This window comes from Oreochromis niloticus, linkage group LG2, assembly GCF_001858045.2.
Source record: "Oreochromis niloticus isolate F11D_XX linkage group LG2, O_niloticus_UMD_NMBU, whole genome shotgun sequence".
Taxonomy (NCBI): domain Eukaryota; kingdom Metazoa; phylum Chordata; class Actinopteri; order Cichliformes; family Cichlidae; genus Oreochromis; species Oreochromis niloticus.
The window spans coordinates 13,854,892-13,872,134 of NC_031966.2; the positions used below are offsets into that span (position 1 = coordinate 13,854,892).

Below are 17,243 nucleotides of genomic sequence, written 5' to 3' on the forward strand. Positions count from 1 at the left end.
TGTTTCATGGCCAAAAGTAACACCTTTTTTGAGTAAATTTTCCAGCAAGTTAACTGATTCATTTAATACAAAAATTACTTTGAGAATCATTTAATATTTTCAATGGTTAACTATAAAAAACTTAACTGGATATCTCACTAATTAAACTAACTTAAAGTGTCTTTTGTGTGTTTCTTGTTAACATCGCACAACGTTTTTGCCATTTTCTGCGTTAAAAAAAATGTAAAGTTTACAAGAATAAAATTTCCTTGGACACTATATTCATCTTTGACGTGAACAAGTTTTGTGATTCAACGATAACTGGATGCACTGCTGCAGCAATTTTTCAAAACTTGATCGTACCAAAAGGCTTTTATGTACGAAACCATGATATCGAAGAAACGTTTTCTTATTTAAATTACAAATATAATCCTCCTCCATAACCATATCACTCCATGCTGCCAACCTAAATGAGTTGATTATAAATTAGGCTGAATCGCAGGCAACTAATTGCACTATGTGATTAAGGTCAGACTTCTAATGAATGATCAAATGACATAATTATTATTCACATTAGTCCTGCCACAGAGTATATCACTCTGTATGCAGAAGGGCTGTTAAATGTTTGGTCATTGCAGGCAGAATGTTTCACTCTAAAGCTAAAATCAACATGATTACATAATCTAATATCAGAGCTGAAGCCACGCTGATAAATATGCCTCTTACTTTATTACATAAACTTAGAAAATCTTTTGCAAACTTGACATTGGGTATACCTGTTCTTCCTATTTAAGCGTAATACATATATGGCGCATTATTAATCTGCTTTATTTAACAATGTCTCCAACGAACAAATGGAGACCACACTAAATCGAACCAGTGTGACGCTTCAGATAAGTGGAAACAGTAATAATTATGGTACACCAATGTGCTTTAAAGTTAGGTTAAAAATAGTTATGCAAGCATATTTTCTGACAAAATATTTTACTTAAAGTGTTGCACAGTTATATGTTGGCTAGCACTATTGCCTCACACCAAAAAGGGCCTTTAAATCCATTGGTTCTCTGAGGCCATTCTGTATTAAGCTTTCATGCTCTCACATTGCCGGTGTGGGCTCACACAGGGTATTTCAGTTTTCTACCACAGTCAGAAGACATGCTTGTAAGGTTAATTGGCAATTCTAAATTGATTGGTGTAAGTGGAAGAAAATGGATGGGTCTTTAAAAATAAATTTATCAGTGTGCGTGAAGACAGCCCCAATGTGTGAGGAGAAATTGTTCCTTGGAGGTTAAAATAAAGTTACAACAACATGAAGACATCTACCTCAGAATCAGAGTGGGAATTAATTATCATATTTTGGGTAAATAAAACTTCTAGATCACAGAAATACTGATTGCCTTTCCGATCTTCATTGTAATAAGGCTTAATAATATATGTCCCCCTCCAATCAGTTCTTCCTTAACATGTCAGATTTTAAATTCTGTTTATTTATTTATTATTTATTATTTATTTATTTTTATAGGCTTTATCCTTCAAGCTCAGGTTTTCTACCAGAGGCCTGGGAGCTTATATGTGCTGTTGCTAGGACTCTTTTGGACAGAGCTCTCGGATGTTCTTCCTTGGATCGGCTAAAGCCACTTGCCCAGTTTGTGTGCTAAGATTACCACAGGGACCACTGTTGCCTTCGCCTTTCACTCTTCTCGAGCTCCTCTCTCTGCCCTTGGTACTTCTCCAGCTTCTTGCATTCCTTCTTTCTGTTGTTGCTATCACTTGGCATAGCTACATCTATCAGTAGGGCTGTTTTGCTCTTCTTGTCCACCAGTACTATGGCCCGTTGGTTAGCCATCACCAGTTTGTCCATCTATATCAGGATGTCCTACAGGATCTTAGCTTGGTAAATGTCAAGCATTCTCCTGGGGCATTTGACCTCGGGACTTCCAGGTCATACTCAAAACAGATGTGCCTCTATAATATGGCAGCCACTTGGTTATGATGTGTCATGTATGCCCTGCCTGCTAGCAACTTCATGCTGTCATTATGTGCTGGATTGTGTCAGTGGCATTTTTGCACATCCTGCTCCTGGGGTCTATCCTAGTTTGGTAGATCCAAGCCTCTATTGAGCTTGTTCCTGTGCTGCCATGATTAGTGCCTCTGTGCTTTCTTTCAGTCCAGCTTTGTCCAGACATTGGTAGGATTTCTCAATATCAGACACTTCTTCTGCCGGTGGCACATACTCTGCAGGGGCCTGTCCTTCAATGATGGTTCCTCTCCTTGCTCCTCTCCTTTCCTGGGTTTCTTCTGTCTGAGATATTTACTAAGCACACTACCAGTTGTGGCCATCTTCCTGATGTACTCAGGTTGTTGTTTCTTCCTGACACTAACTAATTCTCAGCCTCCTTCCTTCTGCTTAGTGTACAGCTTCAGCGTGATGTACTTGGGGTGAAATCCTCCATGCATGGTAAGTGGCTTGTGTTGATGTAAGTGGCTTCTAGATCTCCTTTGGCCAGCTTATTATCCAGTCACGGTACCTGATGACCTGAGTTTTGACTACCTTCCCTCTTTTTGTTACCATCCCACAGACTTCTTCTCCAGTGTGAATGACATTCTGATGTCAGTGCTGTAGATTCTAGTGGTGTGGATCAGTGAATTGACATCTTGTTCGCTCCTGTCATGTGTTGTTTGACATATCCTGATCGAATTCCTAAAAAAAGGCTCTTTAGAGTCCTGTCGATCTTGTAGTCCTGTTGATATATATAATTTTTCTTTTGTGTGCAGAACAACCTGTAAACAGCTTCATTCTGTCAGACTGTATTTGCATCTCCTTGCTGTCTTTGGATGTGTTTTCTCACTTTGGAGCGTGTGTTCCCCATTTGTTCATAATTTTGACAAATTGCATACTTGCATTGTTTTGGTTTTGTTTTTGTTTTGTTTGTTTTCTGTGGTATTTTTTCTTTTGGGTTGCTGTGAGCTGACATCTCAGGGCCAGTGAACATTTGTCTTTGATTTGAAAAGTTACAATTTCGTGATAATACATGATAGCATGAAAAATCATCAAAGTGTGGCTGAGCAATACATATTTCTGATAATAAAATCAATATTTAAATATTTCCCAATATTTCCCAAATTGACAGATAATTGTTATGTTGCAAGATACACACAACCTTTCTGACAGTAAATATAGAAGCCATTCTATTACACATTGCTATCATTCTAGTTGTTGTGCCACAAAAACATTTTTTTGTGCCCATATGTCAAGTCCCATATGCCAAAAAATTCAGGATGTCCCACTGTTTTCGGTCAAATTGATAAGCACACAAACCAGCATGCTTTATAGCCACTTAGCCAGGCATACAAATGGCAACAGGGTTAAGTTCAAGGTGCAGTGTAGCATATCCCATTTCGGTGCATTATCCATACAATACTACATGATTTTTAAGCACAGCTGCGTTATGTACTGAAAGTAAAAATAAAGACAAGCGAGCAAGGATATTGAAATATACAAAAAGCGCAGGTGTATTAATCATGACTGTATTGCATGTAGGGTAGGTCCTGCTGTTTAGCATTCTGACTGTCATAGCTTCTGAAAACACTTAATGGAAACACTTACTGAGACACTTAATGGAACTAGGCTATTATTAATGCACCTGTGCTTTCCTTATTGTGTCGAGTCAAAATGTCTGCTGTTGAAAAAGGTTGGGGAGGAACAGATTCCTAGTAAATGTGTAGGTATAGGTAATTCTTACACAGTCCAAACATAAAAAACAAAACAGAAAGCTCTATAGAGACGGAAGTGCATTCATCACATTTTTAGACCTCAGGGTTGTGCATTTTGGTGAGTAACGCTGCATGTAAATAGAACACTCCACAGGATACCTTTTAAGAAAACATCCAGCAGGTGGTAATAGTCTGCACTGCAAAATATAAATACATTGGCATTAACTGCATAGTTGGAACTTGTTGAATCATGATATCTTATTCTGGAGGCCAAAACATTTGGTACCTTGTGTGTTTTTTGGATTAATGTGAATACTACTTGCCAAGAAGCAATCATCAAAGCTGTGTCTGCATTTATAGCATGGTGCTCCTTTGCTCCATTGTTTAACGTTACTTTAGAGGTAGCAATCTTACTATATTGCATAGAGATATAAATCACAGATACACAGAGATAAGAATCCTCCACAAAATCTGCAAATTATTATTTTTAAACAGTTCCAGCATTGAAAAATGTAGTAGTATTGTTAACACCATCAGTTGGAAAGTACAGAAATGCACATGCAAGGTTTTCTGATTACAGTTAACAAGCTGTGTCTGTCGTGTTAGTAAATTACCCAAAGCTGAATATGGTGTCTTAGTTTGTGACCTTGCACTAAATTGCACATAAAGTGGGCTTGTCATACTCAGGTGACTGCACCTATGTTTAGAACAGCACAACTTTTGTCAATCACTTATAAAACTAACCATACCTATAAGGAAGAAGACAGTACAGTGCAGTTGGTGTAGTTGTGAGGTCATACAACAACTTATTTCTCGGTAAAGATTGGTGATTAAATAATCCCTTTGTTCCCTGTGCTACATACCGGTTTTTGTTGTTTTTGTTTTGTTTTGTTTTGTATTTTACATACCTTTTAATGCATAATGGGAAAAAATGTACATCAGTTATGTAACTTTATTAGCCTTTTGAGAAGTAACAAAAACAAACAAACAAAAAACAAAAAAAGCCAAGTGGCAGAGGAAAGGAACATGAGCTGTATTTGGTGGCTTTTTGAAACATGGATCTGGACCATTGACAGGTGGTTGGAAACTGTGCTACCTTGATAATGAGATTCAGGAAGGTCCTTGCTAGTAACTCAGCCAGAGGGTTTACCCAGGCTTATCTGCAAGCTGTACCACACTGAGGGAGAGAGAGAGAAAAATAGAAGGAAAATGGGAATTTTGGTATAGACACTTGTCTTTCACAGTAAACACGTGTGATGAATATTGAACATTGCTTCCAGTTTTAGAACATTAATCACATTTCTAAGTCGAGTAAGTGACAATTTCAGCCTCATGGTACCATCTGGCTGTGGTAAAGCATTGCCTGCAATTAAAGAGTAATAAAAAGATCATATGTAGGTGTTGATTTTCTTACCTTTTAATTATTAGTGCATATCCTGGACAAAGCAAGTTTAGTTTATTAAAATTTGTCATATCATATTTTAGATAGATATTAGAAATGAAAAGCTTGATCTGCCAAAACACTGTAATTTCATATTAGCATATCATAGTTGCCAGTTGGTGAGAAAAGAAACTGCCAAATTTTCTCATGAAAGGCGCATAATTATTGGTGGGACAAAATATTGATAAGCTGACAATTATTAATATATAACAGACACCCCAAATCATTCCCCTGTGGTAATTTAACTTGCTGGAGTCACCAGTTCATGAGTCCTTCTCATGTTGCCCTCAACTGAATGAGGGTAAAGTGCAAGAAAGTAAAGTAACTTTCAGTGACGAAGAGAAAATTCACAGGGGAGAAATGACAGACACTTTGAATAGATTGGAAATCAGAGAGCCCATTAAATACATGGACACAACAAAACTGACCAGTGAAAATAATAAACACACTGGTACCGTGCTGTGGAAATACACATGATCCCTGCTTTTGCCTTCTTAGGAGTAATTTTTCTTGTCAGTAAAACATACTGTGAGTCATTGATGATTTTCTTGCAGTATATCTTCTTGCAGAAGTGCCATTTTCATAGCATTGTTACCAAAGTGTTGTGATAATATGTATTGTGGGAAATTTAAGGTTGTATTACAGAGAGTATTGACATAACATAAATTTAATAACAAGACGGTTCTAGGTTTGAACCTGATGATCTGCTGAGAGTTTGCATATTCGACCTGCGTCTCTGGATACTCCAATTTCCTCCCATAGTCCAAAGATATGCATGTTAGGTTAATTGGTGATTCTAAATTGGCAGGAGGTGTAGAAGTGATCATGAATGATTGTCTCTCTGTGTTAGCTGTAGTGATGGACTGGTGCCTTGTCCAGGATGTTCCCTGCCTCTCGCCCAGTGTCAGCCTCGACTCTAATTGGATAAGTGGTTGAGAAAGTGGATGGATGGATGTTTGTGCAAATAACTTTTTGGTTCATTAGGTGTGCACAAACATGAACAATTACACTGTTTCACAAATGTCCATGAAATGGGGTTGTCAGTAGGGCCTCTCCCTGAAAGTCAAAGCTTTAAAGCATCAGTCAAAGCCTCATATGCGTTTAATGAACCTGTTTCTTTAAGGAACCTGTGTGTACTATAGGTGTCTGAGAACTAGCTGCAGCTGCTGTGAAGTGCATGCTGGCATGGGTAACTCTGTGTATGTAATCAGTAATAAAGTGTGTGGATATGCATAAGCTTCAGTATAATGGCTATACAAATGGGCATTGTTTTTGTTGTGCTACAAAAAAAGAGACAAAGGCCTGCCTTGTTAATGCAATGTCATGCAAACTTCTTTTATGTTTGCATGACATTGCATTAAGTTTGACAAGAAGTGGCTAACAATACATTTTTTTAAGAATAAATTACTGTAATTTATTAATATATGTACACAATATATGCACGTTTTATGGTTGCAATAACAACAAATCAAAATGGTAAAAAAGAAAAGAACAAACGTTTAAATGATCATGGAGAACCACTGAATCCAATTAAGCTGAAAAAGTTCTCATTGACGATAAGCAATGATGTTCACTAAACCGGACAAATGTGAAGTTGTTGACTAAAATATTTCCGGTGAATTTCCCTTTGTAGATTAGGTAAACACTGAAAAACAACAATGGATTTCCTAGACAAACCCCTGACATTAGATTTTTTTCTTTAACTGGACTAAAAAAATGTCCTTGTTGGCATGACTCCCCAGGGAGACCAGAGTGATGGATGGAATTCAGTAGCAAGTGACTCTGCCAAAACCACCTGCTCATAGTTTTGGTGTCAGGTTGTTGATGAGATGTAACCTTGCCTCGATAAAATCAAGGGCGCCATCCACTTATAAAGCCCAGTTAAAATGTAACCAACCAAGCTACTATATTTGTTGCGTTCTACATGACTTGGAAGTTAAATTGTAATGCCTGAGTAATCCTAACTGATGAACATATGAGGGGTTACACATACCATTAAATAGGAAACAAGCTACCTCACTTGGAGTGTGAAGTCCACGCTTAGGAAGATAATTGCCTGGCTTTAGCAATGCTAGTTATTCATAATAAGCATGTGAGAGTGGCAGTTCTTTCTATATGACAAATGGATTACACCATGAATGGTATTTAGGAAATCGAGAGCATTTACACAAATGTTTTAGAACTGTATTTTGGGTCTCCTTTTTTTGGTACAATATTTATTATTGCACACAGCTCATCATGTATTCACACAATGATAACAGAATTTCTGGCAATTTGTTTAGGTGGCTAATTATATAATTGTACAGCTGCTACTGCTTGGTCCTTGTTTCTATGCAGTGTGCTGCTCTCTTGCTTGCTATTTTTGTCTGCCTCTTCAGTCACTCTTGACAGTTGGCCAGCATCAACTACCGAACATCAGAGAAAAAAAGTTATGACCAAAAAAAAAAGTTTAAAAAAATGTCAGCTCCAGGGATATTTAGTAATCAGGTTACAAGGATGAAGAAAGGAGATTAGATTGCCTCTTGGTTCAGTGCTCTTTTCCATGCTGCTGCTCCTTCTCTTCTTATCTATTTAATTTTACATATTTATCAGGCATTATTTGTTACTCTGAGGAGTATGGGCGGTGAACCTTTCTGTCTGACATGGCTGGAAATGGCACAGTGGTAATTGTCAAAAGCCAAAGCTAGAGAAGTGCATATCGCAGTGTGTGTGTGTGTGTGTGTGTGTGTGTGTGTGTGTGTGTGTGTGTGTGGAAAGGAAAGGAGAGGAGGAGAGAGAAAACGAAAGGGTGGGGAGGTGCAGTGAGAAACAGGGAGGGTATATGTGTGAGGGAGGGGTAAGGCGAGAGAGAAAGAGAGAGAGAGCGAGAGACAGCAGGAGAACGAGCGGCTCGCCTCATTCCGCTGCTTTCTCAGCATCTATTCTGTGAGAGTCTATTCTGGAGAGGAGAGCGCTACCGAACAGGCGAATTGGAGAAGGAAAAGAGGACAAAATCCACTGATGAGGGAGCATATCGAGGAAAAGAACACATAATCTAGTCTCACTGCCATGTGTTATCACCATCTATAGCTTTGGTGGAGGTCTGTGAAAGTTTCCATCCTGGGGGGACACCCTCCCCTTGTTGTGGGGACGAACAGCGGATGCTGAATTTCATTCCTGAAGGCAGGGGGAGAGCTGTGAGGACCGGCTGGATTCACTTGCATTGGAGCTGGTAGTGCGCACCAGAAGAGATCCTACAGTCTCTCGTTCTCCCTTGTCTCTCATACACGCATTTTCCAGTAGAATACATAACATTGTTTAGCTCTGCCAAGGTGGAATATCAGGGAGAACCAGCCCAAAAGAAATTAATCTAAACCAAGGAACTAAAGGGTAATGGATTATGCACAAATTCACTGAAGGACATCCTGCTCACAAAAAGTAAGTTCAAATCAGAAAAGGCTTTTAATTGGGTTCTGATTTTAAAAGACTTGTGGGATTTTTGCCCTTGTTGTGGAGCAGAACCAATCGTATCTCATGACAGCTTGGGGACTATAGGATTCTGGATAGTATTTCAAGGTAAGAAAACATCCGTGGCTTCTTTTATATTAAAAGCACCCTTCAGGTTTTCTGTGAAAGGGGCAGATTAGGCAGGGGAAAAGCTCAGCATGAAAGATGCAGTGACGTGGGAAAGAGAAAGCACTATGAAAAAGACGGATCTTGTCTTTCATTGTATTTAATCAGTTTTACAGAAAGTGCAAAGTTAGAAAAAATGTACAACTACACAATGAGAAGTCCCGTGGCTTTCAGAGAACAAGATTGCTTTTTGTGACGGCTGTGAAAGACTACTCCCCTCTGCAGAGAAGAATGTGTCTATGTGTATCTGCATACTTGTGCATGTGTGTTTGCTGAGAGGGAAGATGCCTGCCTGCAAAGCAATTCATGCTTTACTTCCTTGCTATATATTGGTTATCACCAGGGGAGGCTGCAAGTGGAAGGGGCATAATTGCAGTGGTTGTTTGTTCGCATCTTTGCAACACCTAGTATCAGTGAGAAGGGAATTACTTTTGTACAGTAGCCGTATTTTATTCATAATTGTCAGGGCCTCAGCATTTTAAAGGCTGCCTTATTCCTTTTATCTGGCCCACAGATAAGTGATTCTGTCTGGTATTACACCATCTCAGATGCTCTACATCACACTTTCACCTTCAGCTTCTATGTATTTCTGAATCTGTTCCAGCAATGCACTTTTGTGTCTCTTTGCTTTTTCCCCAAATGTGAAAGTGATGATAAAGTGTTTTTCTGTTGATGCTCTAACTTTCTTTTTTTTTCCAGATGAAAATTTAGACTCTTTCATTAGGCGGTGTAGGGTCTAACAGAGAGATGATCGTATATGTTTTTTTCTTTATTGGAAAGAGTGAATCTGCTGCCCTCTTGATCAATACCAGCCAAGTGCATGGCTATCTCTTTTTGTAAGGCAACGGTTGAAATATTTATTGCTTGAGCATCCTGTCGGTTCCCTGAAATATTTAAAATAATTGAATAATGAATAGCCTGTCTAAGCTGTCAAAGCCCAGTTTTTGGCCTGGGCAGACGATTATAATGCCATCTCCTCATGTAACATGCCAAACAGTGACCATTAAATGCCTTTGCCTCTGGATATAAAAATTTCACAAGAAGTGTTTCTCCTCTTTCAAAACATCCACTGGGGGGGAGTGGAGCCTGATGGGAAGTTGATGACAGCTCCTGTGTATCTGCCATTGACTGCCAATATTGGCTCAAACCTCCAATTGTTCCAGTGAATGTATAGTGTGTTTGTAAGAAACTGCTCTATTGAGTGTTCTATTGAAATCGTATTTAGCCTTCATTATGCATGATGTGTGTTTGTTTACTCTTTAAAGATATGCCACCCCGTTATCTGTTCTTCCTGCTCTATTCATTTAATCCAGTGATCTATATCTGCACTATGTGTATGTTAAATATGCAACGTAGTGTGTACATATGTGTGTAAGAGAAGGCGTATAAATGAAACGAGTTTTTGTGTGTATCTGGTATCTGTGTGGGTGTGTATTTGTCCAGAGCTCTGAGCTTCATCCCTTTTGATGTTTTATTGAGTGTTAACCATAGTAGGGCTGACGCATTCCGTCTGATATGGAGTAGCATGGTTAAAGGAACACACAGACACTGACTTTGCTCACCTTTGTTTTCTTTAACTCTGAATTAGCAATGCTATGTCTGCCTCTTTCGGCCCTTTAGAATTGGTAAATGATTTGGTCCATGTTGGTTCTGTATGCAGGAAGTGTGAAGGTCTGAGCATGCATGTCTGGATGTAAGCTAGTAGGGCGTATGTGCGCTGTGGGTATACAGCCTGTATGGTCAGATGAATGTGCCTGCTTGTGAATTTAGAGTCCGTTAAGGGGCTAGTATAGAGTCAGTCTTTCCTCTATTGCTGATTCTAGCAAATGAGTCAAAGACAAGGCCCTCCATTTGCAGTGATAATATGCATCCTCTGAATCACGGGATGGACGGAGCAGAAGGACAGAGCCCTCTTCTACACTGTGATTATCCACTGTTGCTGACAGCACAGAGACAACAAGGAAACAATGTTAATGGCAAAAATGTTGGGGTTTTGATTTATTACTCACAGAAAGAGAGCTTATATCAGTATGCATACACACTGGTAGGCAGCTGAAATCTGACACACCTGCTTCCAAATACAATAAATCATTTGCAATCATGTGCACCTTTTTTTGTTTGGTATCAGCAAACTCAGTCATATCACATTATAAAATTGTCAAATCATGCTTAATATCTTAATATATATGTTTTTGACTGCTAGTAGTACAGTAGACTTTACACTGAATATTTTAATTAAGTTTGATAAGTAAGGTTCATTAAGATGAATACTGCATGAATATCTATATTATATAATGATAAGCTTTTTTAAATTAAAAAAATGCCCTGGTCATGTTGCCAATTTTTTGCAGATAAAGTTTAGGCAGAGTAACCGTCGCTGTGGTAGTGAAAATGAACTTTTTTAGAATTCTACAAGAAGCTAAAATGTTGAATTCCAAATTTCCCTTTTGAAAGAAATGTTATTTCATGTGATTTTCAAGAGTTTGAAAGTTTTTTTTTAATTTTAATATTAGAAAAATATCCTGCATACCAAAATGGCAAAATTAAAAGTGATGGGGAAAAAAAGCTACAAAAAAAAAAAAAACTTGCACAGTGACTTGTATAGTACCTAACGTTTATTTCAAAACAACAATTCAGATGTTGTCTGTATTGTTGGTATTGTGAGAGAACAGATGCATAGCAAGCGTTATCAAAAACAAGATTTGTACCCAGAAGCAGCATATTTTTAGCCTGTCCATTAAGGACATGGGAGAAAAATCAATGATCACAGACTGAAACACTGGGTTTCAAATTTAACTTTTGCTTCTATGACCTCTGAATACAGTTGGAAATATGCACTTTGTAAATAACAAAATAAGTTAGTTTTTTTTTCCAGATTTGTTTCAACTAATTTATCCATAGATTTATTTATTATCACTAATGTTGGTAGATTTGCCTTGGTCACATTTGTAGCACACATATTGTGCAGACCCACTCCCCGCATTTTATTACAAGCTGATATGCGTTTAATGGTTAATTGCAGTTAGAAAAACATTAACATAGTCATGTTAGCCCCACATCTGTAGCATATGCACCACCAGCTCTGAAACCAGCTTTTAGAGAGGTATGGTCAAGACCAAAGCATGAGAGGATATGGATGATCTGCTGTGAGCTCCTTTGAATCCCTGATGAAGTGAAACACAATATGCTGGAACAGCTGGGTCATTTATGGAAAATGCCTACTCATCACAGTCCCCTCAAAGGAGGGGAAAATAATTCAGCTTTAATAGTGTTTGCCTCACAGAGAAAAATTTTTTTTTGAATGACTTAGTTTGTTACATTTACAGCTTGTTTATTAAAAAAAGAAGAAAAAGGAAAAAATAATGGGAGGTATATGGACAAACTTTACCTAATATTCTAATTAAAAGTAGCAAAGTAATACTCACGTTGTCAATGCTCAAGTGTGCTGAGCAAATGCTTGACAATAAGAGGAAACTGTTTGTGTGTTTCATTTGTTGCATTTCTTAAACAAACCAAAAAATCTTTAACACAAACTTAACAATACAGTAAGTATAGCTGCAGTTTGGTGATAAATGCTTGGCATTTGTTTTCTTTTGAGTATATAATGTGCTAAGTGACTGCTGGTGGCAGTGTAGCCCTTTAGGGATAGTGTAACAGTGAAGGGGCTGAAGGCAGTCTGATGCAAGAGAACTGATCTCCGAACAGCCTCCACTGACAGTGACCTTGCTGTATGTGTCAGTTTGAAGAATGACCTTCCTGGACAATCTGCCGTGGGCAATGTATGTCGTATTACCTTTGGAAAGTCCCTTTTTGTGTGTTGTTGACAAGGAGCATTAGCAAGGGTCAAGGGTGATGTAGCTGGCTAAGAATTGGGGGCAGAGGATGTCGCACCGATGTGGCATTTAAGATAAAATAAAGGGGAAAAAAATGTTTTGGGCTAGTTCCATGACCAAAGTGATGACATTGGTGTCTTTTTGTTACATAACATCTTTGGGCATAATGTTTTATACTGACCCCATTTTGTAATAAAAGGAATTGTGTCTCAGTATGTGTCACTAAGACACATGTAATTCATCTAGTAGCTATCTACCCAGTAAGTGATTTATGGTGCAAACATACAAACACACCAGCCAAACCACTTTAGTGCCATTACTGACCAGTGTTGTTTTTTTAAGCTAATTAAGTATCATTAAATATTCACACAGTAGAACAACCTGCCTATATCCTAATGGCACACAAAGATGGATACTAGTTCTCTTTTTAGCAAGGTCACCGTTGGAACTATCCATTTTGTATTTTGCCTCCATCAGCCAATTTAGGATGTCCTTACAGTGACTTTGCCCCCCTTCATCCTTTCTTTGCACCCTCAGTTTTCAGGTCTGAAATAGGGTATTTAGAGTATTGACCACTTTGCTTTTTAGATGGCAAGAAAAATGCTTTATCCCTCCTACCAAGGTGAATCCATGTTCTTTCCTTTCGTGTTTATAGCCCCATTGAAAGAGATATTAGCATAACAGATTATTAGTTTATTGTAAAGATAATAAAAAATATTTATTCTGCAAGTGCAAATTGTGTAAAATATATCCAGTACAAGACTTATTGTACAAAAAAAAAACTGCATTCGACAAAACCAAAAATCACTTATGCATTTAAAAGTGGCAGTAAATGATAATAGGGAGCCGTTTAAATTGTATTTTTAAGCTGTGAGCTGCCAGCCTTTTGCCCAGAAAGGTTAGGTCATTACGTGCATAACAATATGCCCGCTAATGCTTCACAGTTAGATCGGGATATGTCAGAGTGGAGTCTTTTCATTGTAACAATAGTGAAAATGTCAGGACATGGATGCTTTTATGCCTCTGAGGAGACTGTGGACTCTTCAACAGTACTTGTGTTTCTTACACTGGACAAGCTCCCATAACCCCGTTTTTACCAGACTATGAAAGGCTCTCAGCAGGACAGTCGACCAGTGCTTGTTAGGGCAGGTCCCGGATCCTTGTCTCCTTTGGGCTTACAGCTGATATAGAACAAAGTACAGCTCGGATATTTGTTAGTTTCTAATGCTTTAAGGAGTCTGTGGAGAGGGGGATCCCCTATACACCTTAACACACCTTAAAATCTGGCTAAGAGCTTTTTTTGTGCTCTAGGCTTACAGAAGGGTTTGCTGAGTCTTGTGAATGACTTGTGGTTTCTCGTTGGAAGTAAAATGTTACACTTTGAGAGTGCAGTTTAAGGCTGAAACAAAGAATTAAAAAAAAAAACTAATGTAATATGAATCCACAAAAGACTTATTGACAGAAATATAGTTGTTAATAGTTTCTATAATTCTTGGTCATGCCTTTTATTGGGTTTCAGAGACTAATGTCCATACAGATCATTTAATTGCTACAAAAAACACAAAAAAAGCCCCAAAATGATGAGATCAATTCATGTAAGGCACAAAGGCCTCATATTACACCTGCCCTGTTCTATTAAGATAGTGACAGTTGGCTGCTGTCCAATAAGCACAACGACCCAATTTCATAATAACCCTGCTCCTGAACTCCCAGAGACTGCAGTTACCTCCTGCTCCATTTCAGACTGTTACGTAAAGTGCCAATAAATCGGGATGGTCCTGTGATTCATTGTTCCCCGTTTAATTTATTCCATTCTTTTTCTCATATTTGTAAAAACTCAGACAGCTTTAGTTAGTTGAGAGTTGTAAGAACCTTTGTCATGCTGTGACTCTTGGGAGGGATGGAAAACACAGTAAATAGATATGAATTACTCCTGTTCCAGCTTCTCTCCCTCTTTCTTATTTCTCTGGTTCCCTCTATTCGTTTTCCCAGCTGGCTCAGTGTGTTACCAGAGGTTTGACTGTCCAGTGGAAGCTCTGGATATTTCTGAGTCTTTGAGAGAGCTGGATAGAGTTACTGAAGGCAGTACATAATCGCCTCCCCGCTGAGTGTCCTTTCATGTACAGAGGGTTGCTGTCTGGTGACTCAGTTACTTGTCTCGCGCAAATGTAGTAGACTCATATATATGAGTATTGATTTCAGGTTAAATGCTATATAACTTTACTAAGATGCCCACTGTTTCATCATGTATATAGAGACCCATGTCTGGTAATTTATTGTACAATTTTAGATCTAGAGATTTAGAATTTTAGATATTTTTGAGAAACTACATCCTGCGAAATATCAAGCTGCTATGAAATGAGAGCAAATGAGAATCTTTGTTTTTACTTAAATTTGTTATCTGTTTTTAGAGTGACATTCTCTGTGAAAACATTGCTTGCCCACTAACGGCTTTATTTACATAGTGATTCATCATATTGAAGATGTCCCTTCGCTCTCATATTTGAATGTGTGTTGTCATTAGGAACTAATTTTTTTGTGTCATTCTCAAGATTTGTACGTGTACTTAAAACATAAGTATAATGGCTTAATAAATAAGAATGTGCCAGTCTGACTTTTTGGTCCATGATCATGTTTACTGTCTTTGGATATCATCCGATATAAATTAGTTATCTGATACCAGTATGAAATTAATAACCTGTAAAGAAGAGACTGCAAATGATTGTATTTCTGTGTATTTTCGAAATCAGACTTAAACACTGTTTGGCATGTATTAATCAATCCAAAAGTACAGCACTAGAAAAATTAAATACAATAAAAACAAAGCACCCCAATCATGGAGGAAGAGGTCCTGATGAACTCTTCGTGAACCCATCGATTCCATCTAAAGAGCTTGATGGGTGTCTGAATGGTTTAATAAATAAGAAATGCATGTGAATTATATGTACTTTTCAGTAACACCTGTGGGGATTTTTGATGTATTTGACAACCACCATTCCCCAAACCGAAAATTGAATTTTTATGGAGCAGTGTTCTATCCCGTCAGTCAGTTCCATAACTTGTGGAATCAACTGAATGCTGGTGGCTCTAATTCACTAGTTGCCATGTTACTTCAAGCATGTATACAGCTTTAAGGGACTGTACTAAAAATATATGTACACAGTTGCAGTACCGTACTTTACTCTGTGTAAACTAATGCTGTGATATTTGCAAGCATTTCATATGCAGCAAATGTGGCCCTGCCAGTGTGTTTCCCTCCCTCTCTGCACAGATTATTTTTGGTCTTCCGCTTGTCTCATCAGATGTGTGACTTGAAATGTTCTTCCTTTATCGACTATGGCCAGCGAGGCATTTAGAGTGTGCTGTAAGCGTGATTGGCTTGAAACTAACTTGGACTGCAACAAAGCACTAGAGTTTATTGAGACCCATCAGAGCCACAGGAGTGACCAATCTGGTAAGTGAGTGGGTGAACGAGACACTCAGGGTACCTCTCCAGGCTTCCTGTCGGTCAAGACTGCTGAGCTGGGAGTGGGACTGAAAGTTGAGATGTGCAAGGGGACAGAAGGAATGAGTGAGTGGGTGACTGGAAGAGCGAGAGAGTCAACTAGGCTACCTCTGGGTATGACTGAATAAGAGATTTGTATCTCAGTCACACGACGTATTGGTCTTTCTTAGCTTACTTCTTATTACTGGTGGTGAACAAGCTTCTTGAGCAAATCAGAACAAATTTTCAGGTAAACAGAATCAAAACTACTTCCTTCCAAAAAGAAAGCTTTCCCATCACTGGTAGAAAGGTAGTATAAACAGGTACATATGCTATATTCCATGTCAAGACATTCAGGGTGTTGAAAATACAAGACAAATAAATAAAAAATGATGAATGTGTGCAGCACAGTAAATGCACATGTCCTGAAAAACACTTCACACACAGAGGGATTTCAGCTTTCCTGACACGTTAGATATTGCAGGGATTTTTCTTTGATAAGCTGGGAATTAAAGCTCCAAATTTAAATATTGACCTTTACTTCCAAGTTTACAAGAGCCACTGCTATTGTCAACACGTGTAATTCCCGGCCTTGGATGTTGGCATGCTTTCTGTGAATTATAAATCAATGAACATAAATTAGTGTAAAATCCTCCAGCACTTAGGGCTTTGCTTGCAATGAAAGACTGAATAGGAGGGAAAAAGGGGCACCTCAGGGGATGTTTGGCTGTCCAACTCTGGGTCTGCTGGTCACAGCCAGGCGCTTATCCATACATATACACAGAGTCAGGGGGCTTATAGCACTGGCTCTGAAAAGAAGTGTGTCTTTGGCTGTGTGTGAATGTGGGAGCTAGCTTTCTTTAGCTTCAGGGTGTTTCAGGAATAGTTTACAGCCTACATACTGAGAAGCTTAGATATTGTTGCATGATAAATGATGTTGAATTAAAAATCCCAATATTTCTGTGTATGTTTATGTAACACTTACACTGACTGTTCAAAATACTGACTTTTTGTTAAAAACAAAAAACAGTAAGGTGTAATTGTAGGGTTCTGATAGCATTCTATCAAGACGTATAAGTACATAAGCTCGGATCAGTATAAACCTGGTAGCACTGGCATATTATTACTGCCATTGAGTGGATAATGTTGTCTTCAATTCTGTACTTTTAATGGGTGAGTT

At 38.3% G+C, this 17,243-nt stretch overlaps 1 protein-coding gene across 2 annotated transcripts in view; it reads left to right on the forward strand.

Annotated features, from left to right (window-relative positions):
- Nucleotides 1-7,997: 7,997 nt before the first annotated feature.
- lingo2 (leucine rich repeat and Ig domain containing 2) overlaps nucleotides 7,998-17,243 on the forward strand; it is a 192,059-nt gene continuing 182,813 nt past the window's right edge. The window contains exon 1 of one of the 2 annotated variants that reach the window (XM_005467267.4): nucleotides 7,998-8,689. The gene's annotated coding sequence lies outside the window, so the exon portion shown is untranslated. The remainder of the gene's footprint in view (nucleotides 8,690-17,243) is intronic. The other variant, XM_005467268.4, reaches the window with a different exon arrangement.